A 19,162-nucleotide genomic window follows, 5' to 3' on the forward strand; every position below is an offset into this window, starting at 1 on the left:
CTGACAGCTCAGAGCCTGGAGCCTGCTTCAGATTCTGTGTCTCCCTATCTTTCTGCCCCTCCCCTGCTCATGCTCTCTCTCTGTCTCAAAAATAATAAAAACATTAAAAAAAAATTTTTTTTAAATACAAGAAACTAATGAAAATGAAAACATTTTCAGTCCAAAACCTGTCAGGTACAACAAAGGTGTCATAAGAGGGAAGTATGTAGCAATCCAGGCCTTCCTAAAGAAGAAAGAAATGTCTCAAATACACAACCTAACCTTACACCTAAAGGAGCTGGAAAAAGAACAGCAAATAAATCCCCAAAACAGCAGAAGAAGGGAACCGATAAAGATTAGAGCAGAAATCAATAATATCAAAAGAAAAAAGAAAAAAGAAAAACACAGTAGAACTGATCAACAAAACCAGGAGCTGATTCTTTGAAAGAATTAACAAAATTGATAAACCCCTAGTAAGATTGATCAAAAAGAAAAAAAGAAAAGACCCAAATAAATAAAATCACAAATGAAAGAGGAGAGATCATAACCAAATCACAGAAATACAAACAATAAGAAAATATTATGAGCAATTAATTCCCAGACACATATAAACTACTGAAAAAAACTGATACATATAAAAACTGGAAAAATAAAGAAATAGAAAATTTGAACACACCCATAACCAGTAAAGAAATTGAATCAATAATCAAATATCTCCCAACAAACAAGAGTCCAGGGCCAGATAGCTTTCCAGGGGAATTCTACCAAACACCTAAAGAAGAGTTAACACCCATTCTAAAAGAAGCTATTCTGAAAAGTAGAAATAGAAGAAAAGCTTCCAAATTCATTCTATGAAGCCAGCATTATCTTGATTCCAAAACCAGACAAAGACCCCACTAAAAAGGAGAAGTACAGACCAATTTCCCTGATGAGCATGGTTGCAAAAGTCCTCAACAAGTTACTAGCCAACCAGATCCACCTATACATTAAAAGAATTATTCACCACGACCAAGTGGGATTTATACCTGGGATTCAGGGCTGGTTCAGTACCCATAAAATAATCAATGTGATACATCACATCAATAAAAGAAAAGACAAGAACCACATGATCCACTCAATAGATGCAGAGAAAGCATTTAAGCATTTAATTACGAAATTAAAAATGGAACTACCCTACCACCCAGCAATTTCACTATTAGGTAGTTACCAAAAGGACACAAAATGCTGATTTGAAGGGGCACATGCCCCCCAGTGTTTATAGTAGCACTATCAACAATAACCAAATTGTGGAAACAGCCCAAATGTCCATCAACTGATGAATGAATAAAGAAGATATGATATATATAAAGAAGATCAAGTCAATTGATAGCATTGTTAAAATTGTCTATATCCTTGCTGATTTTCTGACGACTTGTTTTATCAATTTTGAAAGCAGTGTAGTGAGATCGTCAGCTATTATTGTTGAATTGTCTATTTCTTCTTCCAATTCGGTCAGAATTTGCTTCATATATTTGGGGGCTATGTTGTTAATTGTATATATGTTAATAATTTTTATATCACCTTGAGAAATTGACCCTTTTATCATTGTGATGTGTCCCTCTTCATCTTTAATAATATGTGTAACTAAACTCTTTTTTTGTCTTATATTAATGTAGTCACTCAACCTCTCATGATTACTGTTTCTGTAAATATCTTTTTCCATTCTTTAACTTTCAAACTATGTATATCTTTGGATCCAAAGTTCGTTCTCATGAATTGCATATCACTGGATCATGTGTTTTAATCAATCTGAAAATGTCTGCCTTTTGGTTATTTAATTTATTTAAATTGAATGTAACTATTTATATGGATGGACTTATATTTATTTTTCTATCTCATGACTTTTTGGTTGCTTTGTTTCTCTTTACTGCCCTTTTTCTGTTAAATAGATTTTTATAGTATGCCATTTTAATTTTTGGTTGATGTTTTAACATTTTTAAAGCTATTTTTAATGTTTCCTACAAGAGTTACAATATGCATCTTAATTTATTGCAATCTTCAGATTAATACTAATTGAATTCCAGCAAACTACTAAAACTTTTGCACCAATATACTTTTATGCACCCTGTTGTCGCTCTGGTGTGATTATTGTCACATATATTATCAACATGTGTTACAAGCTCAACAATTAAACATTATAAGTATTGCTTTCTATGATCTTTTTTCTATTAAAGAGGTTAAAAAAGGAAAAGAATAATATTTCTAGTAGTTTTTATAGTAGCTTACATATTTACTAGCTCTGGTATTCAATTCATTCTAGTATTGTTCCCTTCCTCCAGTATAGTCCCATTCCTACCTCTACGCCTTTCTGCTATTGTTGTCATATATGTTACTTTATGTGTTATAAATCCAGCAATACAATTTTATAACTATTGTTGTTTGCCTAAATTAAGAAAAGCTATCAGGTATATACATAAAGGATACAAAAAAAACTGATTCAAAGGGAGATATGCACCCCAATGTTTATAGCAGCATGATCAACAATGGCCAAATTATGGAAACAGCCCAACTGTCCATTGACTGATAAATGGATAAAGAAGATGTGGTATGTATGTATATATGCATGTGTGTGTGTGTGTGTGTGTGTGTGTGTGTGTGCATGTGCGTGTGTCTCTTACTCAGCCATCAAAAAGAACGAGATCTGGTCATTTGCAATGATGTGGATGGAGCTAAAGAGTATTTTACTAGGTGAAATAAGTCAGTCAAGAACGACAAATACCATATGATTTCATTCATATGTGGAACTTAAGACACAAAACCGATGAACATAGTGGGGGAAAAGAGAGGTAAACCACAAAACAGACTGTTAACTATGGAGACTAAACTGAGGGCTATTGGAGAAGAGGGGTGGGGGGCTGGGCTAAATGGGGGACAGGTATTAAGGAGGGCACTTGTGATGAGGACTGGGTGTTGTGTGTAAGTGGTGAATCACTAAATTCTATACCTGAGATTAATGTTATGTATGTTAACTAACTGGAATTTAAATTAAAATTTGAAAAAGAGAAAAGAAACTAACAGGTATATGAAAAGATGCTCAGTATCGTTAACCATCAGGGAAATGCAAAATAAAACCACAATGAGATATCACCTCACATCTGTTAGGATGCCTATTATTAAATAAATAGATAACAAGTGTTGATGAGGATGTGGAGAAAAGAAAACCCTTGTACACTGTTGGTGGGAATGCAAATTGGTGCAGACGTTATCGAAAACAGTAAGGTGATTTCTCAAAAAATTAAAAATAGAGTTACCATACGGTCCAGCAATCCTACTTCTGGATATATATAGTCAAAGAAATTTAAGTTAAGATCTTGCAGTGATACCTGCACCCCCATGTTTATTGTGCCATGATTCATAACAGCCAAGATATGGAAGCAACCTAACTGTCCATTGATGGATAAATGGATGAAGGAAATATGGTAAGTGTACACAGTGGAACACTTTTCAGCCTTAAAAGAAAGGAAAGATATCTTGCATTTGTGGCAACACGGATAAACCTGGAGGACATTTTGCTAAGTGAACTAAACCAAACACAGAAAGACAAATACTATAATACAACTTATATAAGGAATCTAAATTAGTCAAACTTATAAAAGCAGAGAGTTAAATGGTAGTTTCCAGGGGTTGGAGGGAGGAAGAAATGGGGAGGTATTGGTCAAAGGGTACAAAGTTTCAGTTATGCAAGATGAATAAGTCCTAGAGATCTACTGTATAATATTCCCATTAGTTTATAATACGGTATTATATTCTTAAAATGTGTTAACAGGATATTTCTTATGGTAAAAATGTAACAGGATATTTCTTACTGTTTTTGTCATGAAGTGACAATAATAATTGTTATTATTAATCAATTAAAAGGGCAGGAGGAAGCTTTTGGAGATGCTAGATATGTTTACGACATAGATTGTGATGATGGTTTCACAAATGTACACTTATTTCCAAACATCATGTTGCGTGTATTAAATAAATGCAGTCTTTGTATGCCAATAATACCTCAGCAAAATGTTTTTTTAGAAAAAGAAATATACGTATATATTTTTATAATTACCTTTACCAGTATTCTGTGTTTCTTCATGCAGATTAACACTTCCATCTGCTTTCACTTGTTTTTAATTTCAAGAACTTGTAAGGCAGATTTGCTAGCAACAAATTCAGTCTTTCTTGAGCTGGAAACATCTTCATTTCACCTTCATTTCTAAAGGATAGTTTCACTGGATATCATATTCTTGGTTTGACAAGGGTTCTTTTTTTCTTTCAGCACTTGAAATACATCAAATCTCTCTCTCTACAGGCCACTAGTATTACTGATGAAGAGTTAGTTGTTCATATTATTGGGATTCCCTTGCACATTTGAGTCATTTACTGTGTTCAAGGTTTTCTCTTTACCTTTGGCTTTCAGAGGTTTGACTCTGATGTGCCTAGATGTGGATCTCTGTGTTTATTTTACCTGGATATGTAGATCACTGTCTTTTATGAAATTTGACAAGTTTTCAGGCATTACTTCTTCTCCTTTCTCTATTTCATTTCATGTATGTTGGTATACTTGATGACTACCCACATGTCTCTAATGATGTTTTTCTTCATTCCTTTAGTCTCTATTCTTCAAATTGAGGTAAGTTCCAATGACCTATCTTCAAGCTTCCTGCCAATATCCTCCTTCAGATCAGATCTACTGTTGAATTTTTCACTCCAATTACTCTACTTTTCAGCTCTACAATTTCCAATTGGATCTTTTTAAAAATAATTTACATCATTTTGTTGATGTTATCTATTTGATGAGTAGTTTTCACATTCTTTCCTTTAACATTTTAAGTCTGATTTTTTTTTTAGTTCTTTGAACATATTTAAATGATTTCTTTGAAGACTTTATTGGGCCAACATCTGGGCTCCCTCAGAGACAGCTTCTGTTGACTTTTTTTTTTTTATCGTGTGTGCGGGTAACACCATGCTCTTTCTTTTCTATTTTGCCTTTTTTGTTGTTGAAAAAATTTTCAGTAATATGTTGCATTAAAACTCTAAATACCGATTCCCCACCCAGCAGGAATGAATGTTCTTGATGCTTGTTTACTTTCTATTTTAGTGACATGCTTGGGCTAATTCTGTAGTCTGTTTCCCCACAGTGTGAAGACTATGCTGTCCTTGCTATGTTTCTATTACAATTCCTTTCTTAGTTTTAAGCTTCCCTTCCTAGCGTCACCCATGTGTCACTACAACCCAATGGCAACAATGATGGATCAGAGGTTCTGCTTAAACACCTTGAGCTAATAAGGTGTTGCTATTGGATCTGAGTGTGAGTTGGAAAATGTTTTCAAAGTTCAGGGAGTTTACAGATGTGTCCTATTTTTTACTTTCTGCTTTCTCAGAGCCTTACATTCAGCCAGGGATGAATAGCTTCCTAGGACACTATCTGGTCCCTCCTGAGCATGCACATCCAAGCTCATGTGCACAGACTTCCAGACCATCAGGGATAAGTGGTATTTTAGCAAGATTCTCATTGGCTGTCTTACTCCCTGGAACCCCCTATTAAATTTCTGATTGCTCTGCCATTTTGTTGCTTGCTCCAACTGGCATTGTGACCTCAAGCTAATTGAAATGTTCATCTTCCTTGTTTATTTGCCCCTAAGATCTCTACTGTTTTCTCTGTAACATCCCAAGACATTGGTTTTTTTTCATGCTCTTTCCCAAATAATGTCAGATCCCTCTGCCAGAGCAGAGGAGTTGCCATATCCCATGGCCTGGCTGCCAATCTAGGTAGAAATTCTGCAGCACCAAATGGATTTGGGACAGGATGCAGTTCAAAGAAACTTCTAGCTAAAATACTACAGACTTCCACTGTTATTATGATTCAGTTTAGATTCCCTTGTTAAATGTTTCCCAATTTTTTGTCCTTTCATCAATTTCCAGAGTCTGACAACTTTATCCAGTTTCATCATTGCTTCTTAAATTTATTTAAAGTCATTGAAATGTTTTCAATGCCAATATATGTGGTATATTTTGACATATCTTCCATGTGGGATAGAAAACAATGAATACATACCAGCTGTTGGTATATTTACCCTTAAATTATATGTCTTTTAAATGTATTGACTCTTGGGGCGCCTGGGTGGCTCAGTCGGTTAAGCAGCCGACTTCGGCTCAGGTCATGATCTTGCGGTCCGTGAGTTCGAGCCCCGCGTCGGGCTCTGTGCTGACAGCTCAGAGCCTGGAGCCTGTTTCAGATTCTGTGTCTCCCTCTCTCTGACCCTCCCCTATTCATGCTCTGTCTCTCCCTGTCTCAAAAAATAAATAAAAACGTTAAAAAAAATTTAAAAAAAATAAATAAATGTATTGATTCTTTCATTATGAAATGTCTCTCTTTATCTCTGGTAACATCCTTATAAAGTTTTTTTTTGTGTGATATTAATGTAGCCATTTCACTTTCTTATTAGTAGATGCACAATATTTTTTCCATCCTTAACTTTTAACTCCTCTTTATACTTAAAAGACTTTTTTGTGAGAAGCATATAACCCAATCTAGCGATTTCTGCCTTTTAATTAGACTATTTCATGGTACTGTTTAATGTGGTTATTAATGTGGTTGAATTTAACTCTACCACTTTGCTGCATGTTTTATTATTTTCCCCATCTACTCTTTTTCTTTCATTCCTCTTTACCCACCTGTGTTGGTATATTCATTTTATTCCTCCTAATAGTTGAGTAGTCGAGGAGAGATGTCAGAGTCTGAGTCTTGAAGATTTGTGGTACTTAATTGGAAAATCTCAGAAAAAAAGAAATACAACACATTAAAATTCTGTTTTGAAAGGAATATAGAATAGGGCTTCTTCTTTGAGTCATCAGTCCTTTTGGCCTACTGTCCTCAATTTCAACCAATTTCTCAGCACCAAACTCTGACTTCTGTCTTCTCATTCTGATAAGGCTGTATTTTTTTGCTTAAGCTCTATTCTCCCATCTACTACTTCAAACCAAGAAGCACCCTCAGGGGAAGAATCTGAGTAAATATTGAGCTTACCTAACTTATGTTATGTCTCTTTTTTCAAAAATTGTTTCCTCATTTATTCTGCCTACTTTGAATGGTCTCTAATTCTTTCAAATAGTTTTTTTTAATCATTGTTTTAGTTAGGCTTTATAATTTTTATAAGTTAAAAGGTATAGGCAAAATGTATAGATGTATAGTTTTCATTTATATTACATTTATAGTATAAATGTATAGATGTATAGTTTTCAATACAAGCAGGTAGCTATTGATATGTGTATGTGTGTACACAAATAGAGTCTGAGATTTTTGACATCTCAATAGCAATGAGCACACCTACCACATAGATATTGCTTTCGAAATACCATTCTTTTTCTATGTTTTTAATGTTTATTTTATTTTTGAGACAGAGACACACAGAGTGCAAGCAGGGGAGGGACAGAGAGAGAGGGAGACACAGAACCTGAAGCAGACTCCAGGCTATGAGCTGTCAGCACAGAGTGCAACACAGGGCTCGAACTCACAAACCGTGAGATCATGACCTGAGACAAAGTCACCCTAAAATACCATTCTTTATAAAAGGAGCCAGACTTCCTTGGAGATATAACTGATTTTAGAGCTGAGGAAAGGAAAATGCAAAATGATCATATAAAGTAAGAGTGGATGCATGCTCTTTACACATTGTGCTTTTGATTTGCGATGGTAAGTGATGACAAAGATCTCTTCCTGCGTCTGTTGGTCATCTGGATGTCTTCTTTGGAGAAATGTCTGTTCATCTCTTCTGACCATATTTTAACTGGAATTTTTGGTTTAGGGGTGTTGAGTTTTATAAGTTCTTTATATATTTTTGATACTAACCCTTTATCATATATGTCACTTGTAAATATCTTCTCCCATTCTATAGATGGCCTTTTAGTTTTATTGAATGTTTCCTTCGCTGTGCAGATTTTTCTTTTGATGTAGTCCCAATAGCTTATTTTTGCCTTTGTGTTGTTGTTGTTGTTGTTGTTGTTGTTTGCCTCAGGAGACATACCTAGAAAGAAGTTGCTACATTTGATGTCAAAGAGGTTACTGCCTGTTTTCTAGGATTTTCATGGTTTCATGTCCCACATTTAGGTCTTTCATCCATTTTGAATTTATTTTTGTGTCTGGTGTAAGAAAGTGGTCCCATTTCACTCTTTGCATGTTGCTGTCCAGTATTCCCAACACCATTTGTTGAAGAGACTGTCTTCTTTCCATTGGATATTCTTTTCTGCTTTGTCAAAGATTAACTGACCATATAGTTGTGGGTTTATTTTTAGGTATTCTATTTTGTTCTATTGATCCATGTGCCCATTTCTGTGCCAGTACCATACTGTCTTGATGACTATAGCTTTCTAATGTAACTCTATGTCCAGAGTTGTGATGTCTCCAGTTTTGTTTTGTTTTGTGAAGGTTGCTTTGACTATTTGGAGTCTTTTGAGTTCCATTCAAATTTTAGGACTGTTTGTTCTAGTTCTGTGAAAAATGCTGTTGGCATTTTGATAAGGACTGCATTAAATGTGTACATTGCTCTGGGTAATATAGACATTTTGACAATATTTGTCTTTCCAATTCATGAGCATGGAATGCCTTTCCATTTCTTTGTATCATCTTCCACTCCTTTCATTAGCATTTTATAGTTTTCCCAGTACAGGACTTTCACCTTTTTGGTTAGGTTTATTCTTAGGTATCTTACTATTTTTGTGCAATTGTAAGTGGGATTATTTTCTTAATTTTCCTTTCTGCTGCCTCATATATATATATAGAAATGTATATATGTTGTATATAGAAATGCAACAGATTAATGTACATTGATTTTTTTATCCTGCAACTTTACTAAATTCGTTTATCACTTCTAGCAGTTTTTTGGTGGAGTCTCTCAGGTTTTCTAAACGAAGGATTGTGTCATCTGCAAATAGTGACAATTTTACTTCTTTTTTATTGATTTGGATGCCTTTTATTTCTTTTTGTTCTCTGATTGTTGTGGCTAGAACATCCAGTACTATGTTGAATAGAAGTGATGAGAGTAGACATCTTGTTCCTGAAAGCAGAGAAAAAAATTCTCAGTTTTTCTCACTAAGAATGATGTTAGCTGTGGGTTTTTCATATGTGACCTTTATTATGTTGAGGTATGTTCCCTCTAAACCTACTTTGTTGAGGGTTTTTATCAAGAATGGATGTTATACTTTGTCAAATGCTTTTTCTGCATCTATTGAAATAATCATATGGTTCTTATCCTTTTTCTTATTGATGTGATATATCATGTGGATTAATTTGCTAATATTGAACCATGTTTGCAACCCAGGAATAAATCCCACTTGATCATGGTGAATGATTTTTAAAATATGTTGTTGGATTCTGTTTGCTAGTATTTTATTGAGGAAATTTTGCATCTGTGTTCATCGGGGATATTGGCGTGTACTTCTCTTTTTTGGTAGTGTCTTTTTTGTTTTTCGTACTATGATAGTACTGGCCTCATGGAATGAATTTGGAAGTTTTCCTTCCTTTTCTATTCTTTGCAATGGTTTGAGAATAATAACTATAAACTTTTCCTTAAGAGTTCCATAGAATTCTCCTGTGAAGCCATCTGGTCCTGGACTTTTTGTGTTGAGAGTTTTTTGATTACTGATTCAATTTCTTTGCTGGGTATCAGTCTGTTCAAATTTTCTATTTCTTACTGTCTCAGTTTTGGTAGTTACATGTTTCTAGGAATTTGTCCATTTTCTCTAGGTTATCCAATTTGTTGGCATATAGTTTTTCATAATATTCTCTTATCATTGTATTTCTGTAATGTTTTTGTTATTTCTCTTCTCTCATTTGTGATTTTATTTATTTGAATCCTTTCTCATTTTTATTCAGAAGTCTGGCTACAGGTTTGTCAATTTTATTGATGTTTTTCAAAAAACCAGTTCCTGATTTCATCAATTTGTTCTTTTTTTTTTTTTTTTTTTTTTTTTTTTTTTTTAGTTTCTATATCACTTCTTTCTGCTCTAATCTTTATTATTTCCTTCTTTCTGCTGGTTTCAGTGTTTTTTTGTTTTGTTTTGTTTTTGTTGTTCTTTTTCTAGGTCCCTTAGGTGTAACGTTAGATTGTTTATTTGAGATTTTTCTTGCCTCATTAGGTAAGCATGTATTGCTATGCACTTCCCTCTTAGAAATAGTTTTCCTGCATCTCAAAGCTTTTGAACCATTTTGTTTTCACTTTCATTTGTTTGCATATACTTTTTTGTTTTTTCTTCTATTTCCTGGTTGACCTACTCATTGTTTAGTACCACGGTATTTAATCTCCATGTATTTGAGGTGTTTCCCGATTTTTTCTTATGGTTGACTTCTAGTTTCATAGCATTGTGATCAGAAAACATGCATGGTATGGCTTTGATCTTGAATTTTTCGAGGCTTGTTTTATAGGCTAATATGTAATCATTTCTGAAGACTATTCCATGTGCACTTGAAAAGAATGTGTATTCTGTGTTGGGGTGGAATGTTCTGAATACATCTGTTAAATCCATCTGATCCAGTGTGTCATTCAAAGCCATGGATTCCTTGTCAACTTTCTGTTTAGATGACTTATTCATTGATGTAAGTGGGATTTTAAGGTCCTCTACTATTATTGTATTATTGTCAAGGAGTTCCTTTATGTTTCTCATTAACTGTTTTATGTACCTGTGTGTTCCTATGTTGGGTGCATAAAAATTTAACATTTGTTGTATCTTCTTGTTGGATTGTCCCCTTTACTATTATATAGTGTCCTAGTCATGAACTCCTTTTGTTTTTGTCTGTTTGGGAAATTCTTCACCTCTCCTCCTATATTGAATGATAGCATTGCTGGATAGAGTATTCAGGGCTTCAATTTTTTCCCATTCAACACTTTGAATATATCATGCCACTCCATTCTGTCTTGGAAACTTTCTACTAAAAAATCAGCTGATAGTCTTTTGGGTTTTCCTTTGTATATTACTGTCTTAATTTCTCTTGCTGCTTTTAATTTTCTTTCTTTATCACTACATTTTGACGATTTAATTATACTATGTCTTGGTGTGGATCTGCTCTAGTTAATTTTGTGGGGGATTCTTGTGCCTCTTGGATCTGGGTATCTGTTTCTTTCCCCAGATTATGGAAGTTTTCAGCTACTACTTCTTCAAATAAATTTCCTGCCCCTTTTCTCTCTCTTCTTCTTCTCTGATTCCTATAATACAAAGGTTATTTGTGTTTGATAGAGTCACTGAGTTCCCTAAATCTATTCTTATTTTGCATAATTCTTTCTCTCTCTTTTGTTCAGCTTGATCACTTTCCATTACTCTGGTCTTCTAGGTCACTAGTTAGTTCCTCTGCTTCTTCCATCAGGCATGTTTCTCATTTTGTTTATGGAGCTCTTTATCTCTGCTATGCTATTCCTTATCTCTGGATTAAGTTCTCACTTATACCTTCACTCTTTTCTTAAGTCCAGTGAGTACTCTTATGATCATTTCTTAAAATACTCCACCAGGCATGTAACTTACACCTGTTTCACTTAGATCTTTGGCCATGGCCTGTCCTGTTCTTTGGTTTGGGAGATATTTCTCTGTCTCGTCATTTTTGCAAATCTCTGTGCCTGTTTCTGTGTTTTAGGATAGACAGCTATGTCTCCTGTTTTTGAGCATAATAGCCCTATGAAAGAAAGGTCCTCTACTGCCCTGCCAGGTAGTATCCCCTCTTCCCCAAGACCTGATGCTTCCAATTGTGCCTCCAATGTGTGCTGCATGTGCTCTGCTGTTTTCTCCTGGCCTTCTAAAAGGCCAATCATCTGCAAAGATTCTTTTGGCCTGTTGTGGGAAGTGTTTGGTCCCCAGGCTGAATGTGGAGCATTTTAACGAGGTGTGCTCTGGTCTGCTTGTGAAATGAGACCTTTAACACCACTGCCAGTACTGAAGCTCCACAAAATTCTCCAGTCAAAAGACGTGGTGTGAGTATAGGTTTAGGTCTGTCTTCTAAGTGAGGGGATCCATTCCACTGGGACTGAGGCAAGTATGGCTGTGAAGAGCAGTTCCACAAAAGCATGAGGTGGCAGAGCTGGATGTAAGTAAGTTAAGTAGCAAGTGTCAATGCTGTGCTATTTCCCACAGGTGGCCCTGTTTATGCTGAGGGGCCGGGGTGGCAGGTGCCATTTCCTTTGTTCCCAGAGTGATCTTCCTGTTAATGCTGCCTCTCTGGGACAGGCTCCAAGATGAACAAATAAACTCCCCACAGTGTGCCACAGGTGCTCTTCAGATCACTGTTTCCACGCTGTGTGTCCATGGGCTATTTACCCTGTCCTCTGTCTAAAAGCAGCTCCAATTCTTTCTGGGCTCTACCTAAGCCAAGTTCACTGACCTTTAAAACCAGGCTTTAAGTCCCTCTGATTGCAAGACTCCATGCCACTTGGCTCCCCCTATGTTTCCAAGCTAATTGCTATGAAAATTCGTTTTCCCATGTGACCTACTATGTGTTAGTCTGTCTCCCATCCCTCTACATGACTATGGCTCCCTCCCCTCGGTGGCAGCCACAATCTGTTTCTGTCTCACACTGTATCTTTGTATTTCCTACCTTTTTCAATGTGGCCTCTTCTCTACCTTCAGTTGTGGAGCTTGTTCTCCCAGTCTTTGGGTTGATTTCTGGGGTATAAGATGATTTGATAGTTATCTAGTTGTATTTGTGGGACAAGGCAACCCTAGGGTCCTCCTACTTCACCACCATCTTCCCCTCTCTTCCATAGAGATTTTGTTTTTAATTTTTTAATGTGTATTTATTTTTGAGAGAGAGACAGAGCATGAGTGAGGGAGGGGCAGAGAGAGAGAGAGAGAGACACAGGATCTGAAGCAGAATCCAGGCCCTGAGCTGTCAGCCCAGAGCTTGAAGTGGGACTTGAACTCACAAACTGTGAGATCATGACCTGAGACAAAGTTGGACCCTTAACTGATTGGGTCATCCAGGGATCCCTCTTCCATAGAGATTTTTAAATGTTTTTTCTTTATGATTGTAAAACAAATTTAAAAAATCAGTAAGTACACCGAATAATTGAACAGCACTAATTATCAAATTAACCTAATTGATATTTTTAAAACATTACACTACATGATGGAAAACTAAAAATGTCTTTCAAGTGTACATGTAACATTCATCAAGATAAACAATATGCTGGAGCATAAATTTTGTCTCAACAAATTCAAAATTATTAAAATTATAGAAGCCCAGTTCAGGATGGTGACATGGGAAGATCCTGAATTCACCTCTTCCCATGGACACCAATTTACAGCTACATAAAAAACAATGCCTTCTTTAAAAAGAAAGAAAAAAAAACTAGCTGAACAACTGCTAACATAAGGCAAACAACAACAAAATACCGTACCTCAAAGCAGGCTGGAGAGACTGAGACACAATTTCACCATAAACTTAACCTTAAGCACATTGATCTACATTCAGGAGGGAACTCAAAACCCAGAGCTTCTCCAAAAAGAGTGAAGAATTTGAACTTCACATTAGGCCCCTAACTTTTAATACCTTCACCTAGGAGATGAGCCCCTAAGACCTGTAGTTTTGGAAACCAGCTGGGCTTGTGTCCATGAGATCCACAAGTCTATAGTAAACTGAGAAATGGCTCTTAGATTGTTCAACCACTAGCACATATGCACCCTGGGTCACAGCACAGAGGCATTCAATTGAGAGGCACACAGACTTTGTATGAAGGAGGCCAATTAGCAAACCTTTATAACTGCAGCCTGAGGGGTAGGCTTCTAATTAAACATACACGTAAGGGCCCACTGCAATCCTCTCCAGAGACCTTGGGAGATGAAGCCAACTTTGTGTTCTCCCTCTGCCTTGACCCAGAGCACCAGTATTTACTGGAGAAGCGCTTGTTCACATATCTGGTGCCCTGGGTTTTACCTCTGGTGCCCCAGTTTTTGTGGCTGTTGCCTGGTTTGCCTAGATCTGGTGGCCAGAGCAGCTTACTTTCCTGGGTCCCATGGGACAATAACAAACAGAGATATGGTTTGGGCCAGCTACCATCCACCAGGGCACCACACAGGCATCAGACTGAAACACACTCCAGTATTTCTATGAAAGGGCCCTATTTACTCAACCTGGAGCTGAAGATTGAAGCTGGCTTGGCCCACAGGTAAAGACCTACTGAGATACACTCAAGAGACAGAGGCTAGTAGATGCCATCTTTGCACTCTCCCTATGCCCCACTTCAAGTCATTGGTGTTTTCCAGAAAGGAGCTTTTTCACCCATCCAGCACCCCCATTTTTGTGACTGCCACCCAGGGGACACCTCTAGATTATGGAGCTCTGGTGCCTAGTGAGCCTTGCACTTGTGCTCCCAAAGATCTGTATATATTTGCATACTTTAAAAAGCATACTGAAAGTCTGGCTTCCAATCAGGCTGAATCTAGATGCTGTCTGAGATCATCCCCTTTGGGACACTGATAGGCCTTGGCACACTCTCAACTACCTGGAGTACTAAAAATAAAAGAGCCTGCTTAGACAAGCACAAAGATTTGAGAGATAACCAAGAACTACAGCAGTTTTGAATGATAAGTTTCATCTCCTACATGGGGCCACACCTTCAAGACTAGGAGAGGTAGCTTTTCTATCTTATGCATAAATGCCAATACAGAGAATCAGGAGAAATTAAGAAATAGGAATATGTTCCAAATAAAAGAACAATTTAAAACCTCAGAAATAAAAATAGAAAGAAACAATGATAAGTCATTTATCTGATAAAGAGTTCAAAATAATGGTCATAAAGATGCTCACTGAACTTGGGAGGAGAATGGATGAACATAGTAAGAACTTCAACAGGGAGTGACAACATAAAAAGCACCAAATAAAAGTCACTGAGCTAAAGAATACAATAGCTAAAGTAAAAAATAAACCAGAGATGTTCAACAGCAGATTAGATTAAGCAGAAGAAAGGATCAATGACCTGGAAGACTAGGCATTGCAATTCATTCAATCAGAGCACCAAAAACAAAAAAGATGAAAAAAAGTAAAGCTCACTTAGGAGGTTTATGGGACAACATGAAGCAGACCAACAGTCACATAATAGGGGTCTCAGAAGAAGAGAGAGAAAAAAAAAACAGCAGAGAACTTATTTCAAGAAATAATAGCTGAAAATTTCCCTGAAGGAAACATTTATCCAGGTCCAGGTGCTACAATGACTTCTAAACAAGATGAACCCAAAGAGACCCACAATAAGACATATTATAGTTAAAATGTCAACGGTTAGAGACAGGGAGAGAATCTTAAAGCATTAAGAGAGAAACAATGTGTTACATACAAGGGAAACTCTGTAAGACTCTCAGCAGATTTTTCAGGAGAAAGTTTTCAGTCCGCAAAAGAGAGTGGCACAATATATTCAAAGTGGTGAAAGAGAAAAACCATCAACCAAGAATATTCTACCCTGAAATATTGTCATTCACAATTGAAGGAGAAATAAAACATTTTCCAGACAAGCAAAAGCTAAACGGGTTCATCAACACTAACTCAGTCTTACAAGAAATGTTAAAGGGACTTCTTCAGGCTGAAAAGAAAGGTTACTTTTTACTGACAGAACAACATAAAAAATATAAATCTTACTGGGAAAGGTAAATATACAATAAAATTCGGAATAGTCTAATGTAAAGGATTAATCACTTCTAAAGCTACTGGGAAGCTTAAGTAAAAATAGTAAAAGTAACTATAACTACAATAATTAATAAGGGATACACAAAATAAAAAGATGTAAAATATGACATCAAAACACAAAATGTGGGAAAGAGTAAAAATATAGTTTTAGAATGCATTCAAACTTAAGTTGTCATCCACTTAAAATAGCTTGTTATAAATATAAGTTGTAGTACATAAGAGTCATGGTGACCACAAAGCAAAAACCTATAGTACATACAAAACCATGTGTAGTCATGGTTTAGAGAATTTTTTATTTTTTTGTCCACGTTGTTCTTATTCTAGCAACTGACTTCTCTGAAAGCTTTTTTCTTTAGATCAGGTCCCAAATTTAGAACTATAAAGACTGACACTGTATCTTTTGCACTGAGGTCATCTTTAGTTTTCTGAATGGATGTGTAATAGTCTCTTGTTTCACTCCTTTATCTTGCTTATGTAGCCTGTGGAATGAACGCATGACTAAAATAAAGATGCTAGCAACAATTAGTAGGGCTGTATGCTCCAGTGCTCTCAAAATTGCTCAACAATATTGAAATAGTTGGTTTGTTTGACAGGTACACCCCACTAGAAGAGATATTGAGAAAAAGGAAGTAGCTCATTCTCCCCCTTGGAAAGAAAAATTACTAGTAAGTTTACTTTTTCAGAGTAGAAACTTGTTTCTCTAGGGGCACCTGGGTGGCTGAGTTGGTTAAGCATCTGACCCTTGATTTCAGCTTGGGTCATGATCTTTCAGCTCCTGAGTTTGAGCCCTGCTTTGGGATTCTCTCTCTCCCCCGTCTCTCTGCCCCTCCCCCCTCCTCTCTCTCTCTCTCTCTCTCTCAAGTTAAAAACTTGAAAAAAAAAAACAAACGGGGCGCCTGGGTGGCGCAGTCGGTTAAGCGTCCGACTTCAGCCAGGTCACGATCTCGGGGTCCGGGAGTTCGAGCCCCGCGTCAGGCTCTGGGCTGATGGCTCAGAGCCTGGAGCCTGTTTCCAATTCTGTGTCTCCCTCTCTCTCTGCCCCTCCCCCATTCATGCTCTGTCTCTCTCTGTCCCAAAAATAAATAAACGTTGAAAAAAAAAATTTTTTTAAAAAGAAAAAAAAACAAACTTGGTTATCTATAAGGATGGACTGTAAGAAAAATAACTGCTAAAAGATTTTATTTATTTTCAATAAAACAAACAACATTCCAGACACAAGCTTAGAATCACTGGGCAGTTGCTAGTGAAAAACCAAAGTGGAGTTTGAAAACCAATCTTGCCAATATTTACACTGAGTAAAGAGGTGCCACAACACAATAACACAAGGTCTAGATTAAATGGACAGAAAACCAAACATCTTCCTACATACAATGTTCACGGACAGTCCTATGAGACATTGTTCTCTCCAGTTTTTTTCTCTCCAGTTGTATATATATATATATATATATATATACACACATACATATACATATATATGTTTATATGTATATGTATATGTATGTGTGTATATATACAAATATACATATATATGTGTATATGTATATATATATATACATATTTTTTTTTTAGGTTCTCAAGGCATTATAAAATACAGATAAATTGAACATAAAAATGACATTCAGAAGTTGAAACCCTGTCCACTGAGATAGCACCATAGTGTCAAGACTGGCTCTATCCAAAGTTCCTAAAGGAGGACATCACTGAGATCTCACTGGAAAGAGTCCTGTCCAACTCTGCTAAGTGCTAATCCAGCCTTTAAATGACTCAGTCTTCTGTTGACAAAGTATGTGTTCCACAGTAAGAAGAAATTGGCCCTGTTTATCCATTTCTTATTATTGTTATTTTTCATTAGGTTAGGGACCACTAACCTGCTTCTCACTTTAAGTTCCATATTAGTGCTAGTAGCTTTCTGAGAACTGTAGGACTTCTGTACTGAGCACCACTTTCTTTCGGGAACCAATTTAACTATCTTTACTGAGGATATGAGCCGTTATTTGACATTTCTTATACACAGCATAAGTGGAGCAAAATTGCTTCTCCTCTTGCTTTCAGTGAAGTTCAGCCTCAAGATCACCTGTACAAGTGATGGTTGGGTGACAGTCGCACCATTGTGTTTCCTGCACTCTTCTTATATTGAAGAAGGGTGTGAAGTATGTAATAATTAAAGAAGCATAATTTGGGGCGCCTGGGTGGCGCAGTCGGTTAAGCGTCCGACTTCAGCCAGGTCACGATCTCGCGGTCCGGGAGTTCGAGCCCCGCGTCAGGCTCTGGGCTGATGGCTCAGAGCCTGGAGCCTGTTTCCGATTCTGTGTCTCCCTCTCTCTCTGCCCCTCCCCCGTTCATGCTCTGTCTCTCTCTGTCCCAAAAATAAATAAACGTTGAAAAAAAAAATTAAAAAAAAAAAAAAAGAAGCATAATTTTATTACTCATAACATAGGTCGTACTCCTTGGTCCATTTTTTCAAAAATTATATTCAATTTTATAAAATATATACACATAAATTATATTCAAATTTATATGAACAAGAGTTGATAGTGTTCTTTTTATGTTTCAATATGTTCCTGATATAGAATTACCTTTCTTTGCCATTCCTCTTATTCTATAATCTAAGGTGAACCTTAGCTTGGCTTTCCCAGATTATCACATCACAATTAGCTTCTGAGTAAATTAGGATTACAGTTTGTCAAATTAAATGTGACATTGTCCTGGTCATGATCACATGACTTTCAACAGTACTGAACTATCACTGGGGTCCAGGAACATGGCTTCTTCTCAAATCCAGAGACAATAATGACTTCTACCCAACCTCTCCACAAAATGTTAAACTTAATAGAAATATATTTTTCCAAAGTGAGATACTATTTCTGTTCTGAAACTTGCACAGCATTATGCTGAGAACTCTGGAGTCATGATGGAAAATAATAAATTGGATTTAGGAATTTGGGGACCACTGATTATCTTTACTAGGAGGGACACTTGTACGTGAGCTGTGGGTGTCATTACATAAGGTAAATGCAAATGTTGTTATGTCCAACAGTGAGTGACACTAATGAGGGAATCTTTTCAAGGAACTAGAATTACAACACAGCAGCCACCTCGATTTATATAAATAAAATGCCATCAAGGCCTTCATTTCAAGGTTAAGTAATTTGAGAGGTTAAGTAATTTCCCCAAACCTACAACACTATGTTATGGTGCAAAAAGGACAAGATTTAAGGTCTTTCTGACTTACAATTCTCTTCCCACCACCCCTTCAGCTCCTAAATACACTCACAAGTACATTTGTTGAAACAACTCTGTCTTCCAGTGAGAGAAATAAATGCTCCTAGAGTTTCAAACCTGTGTGAAGCACAAAATTGGCTCACCATAGACGTCCAAAAATGTTTCACATATAACTAGATCAACCCTTAAGAGTACTAAATTAAACCAACCTTTCTAACTCAGGAAATTCTAAGTTTCAAAATTGGATCTTAATACTGAAACTCTGACCAGCAACAGATGATGCTT

The sequence above is a fragment of the Leopardus geoffroyi genome, chromosome B2, assembly GCF_018350155.1.
Source record: "Leopardus geoffroyi isolate Oge1 chromosome B2, O.geoffroyi_Oge1_pat1.0, whole genome shotgun sequence".
Taxonomy (NCBI): Eukaryota; Metazoa; Chordata; class Mammalia; order Carnivora; family Felidae; genus Leopardus; species Leopardus geoffroyi.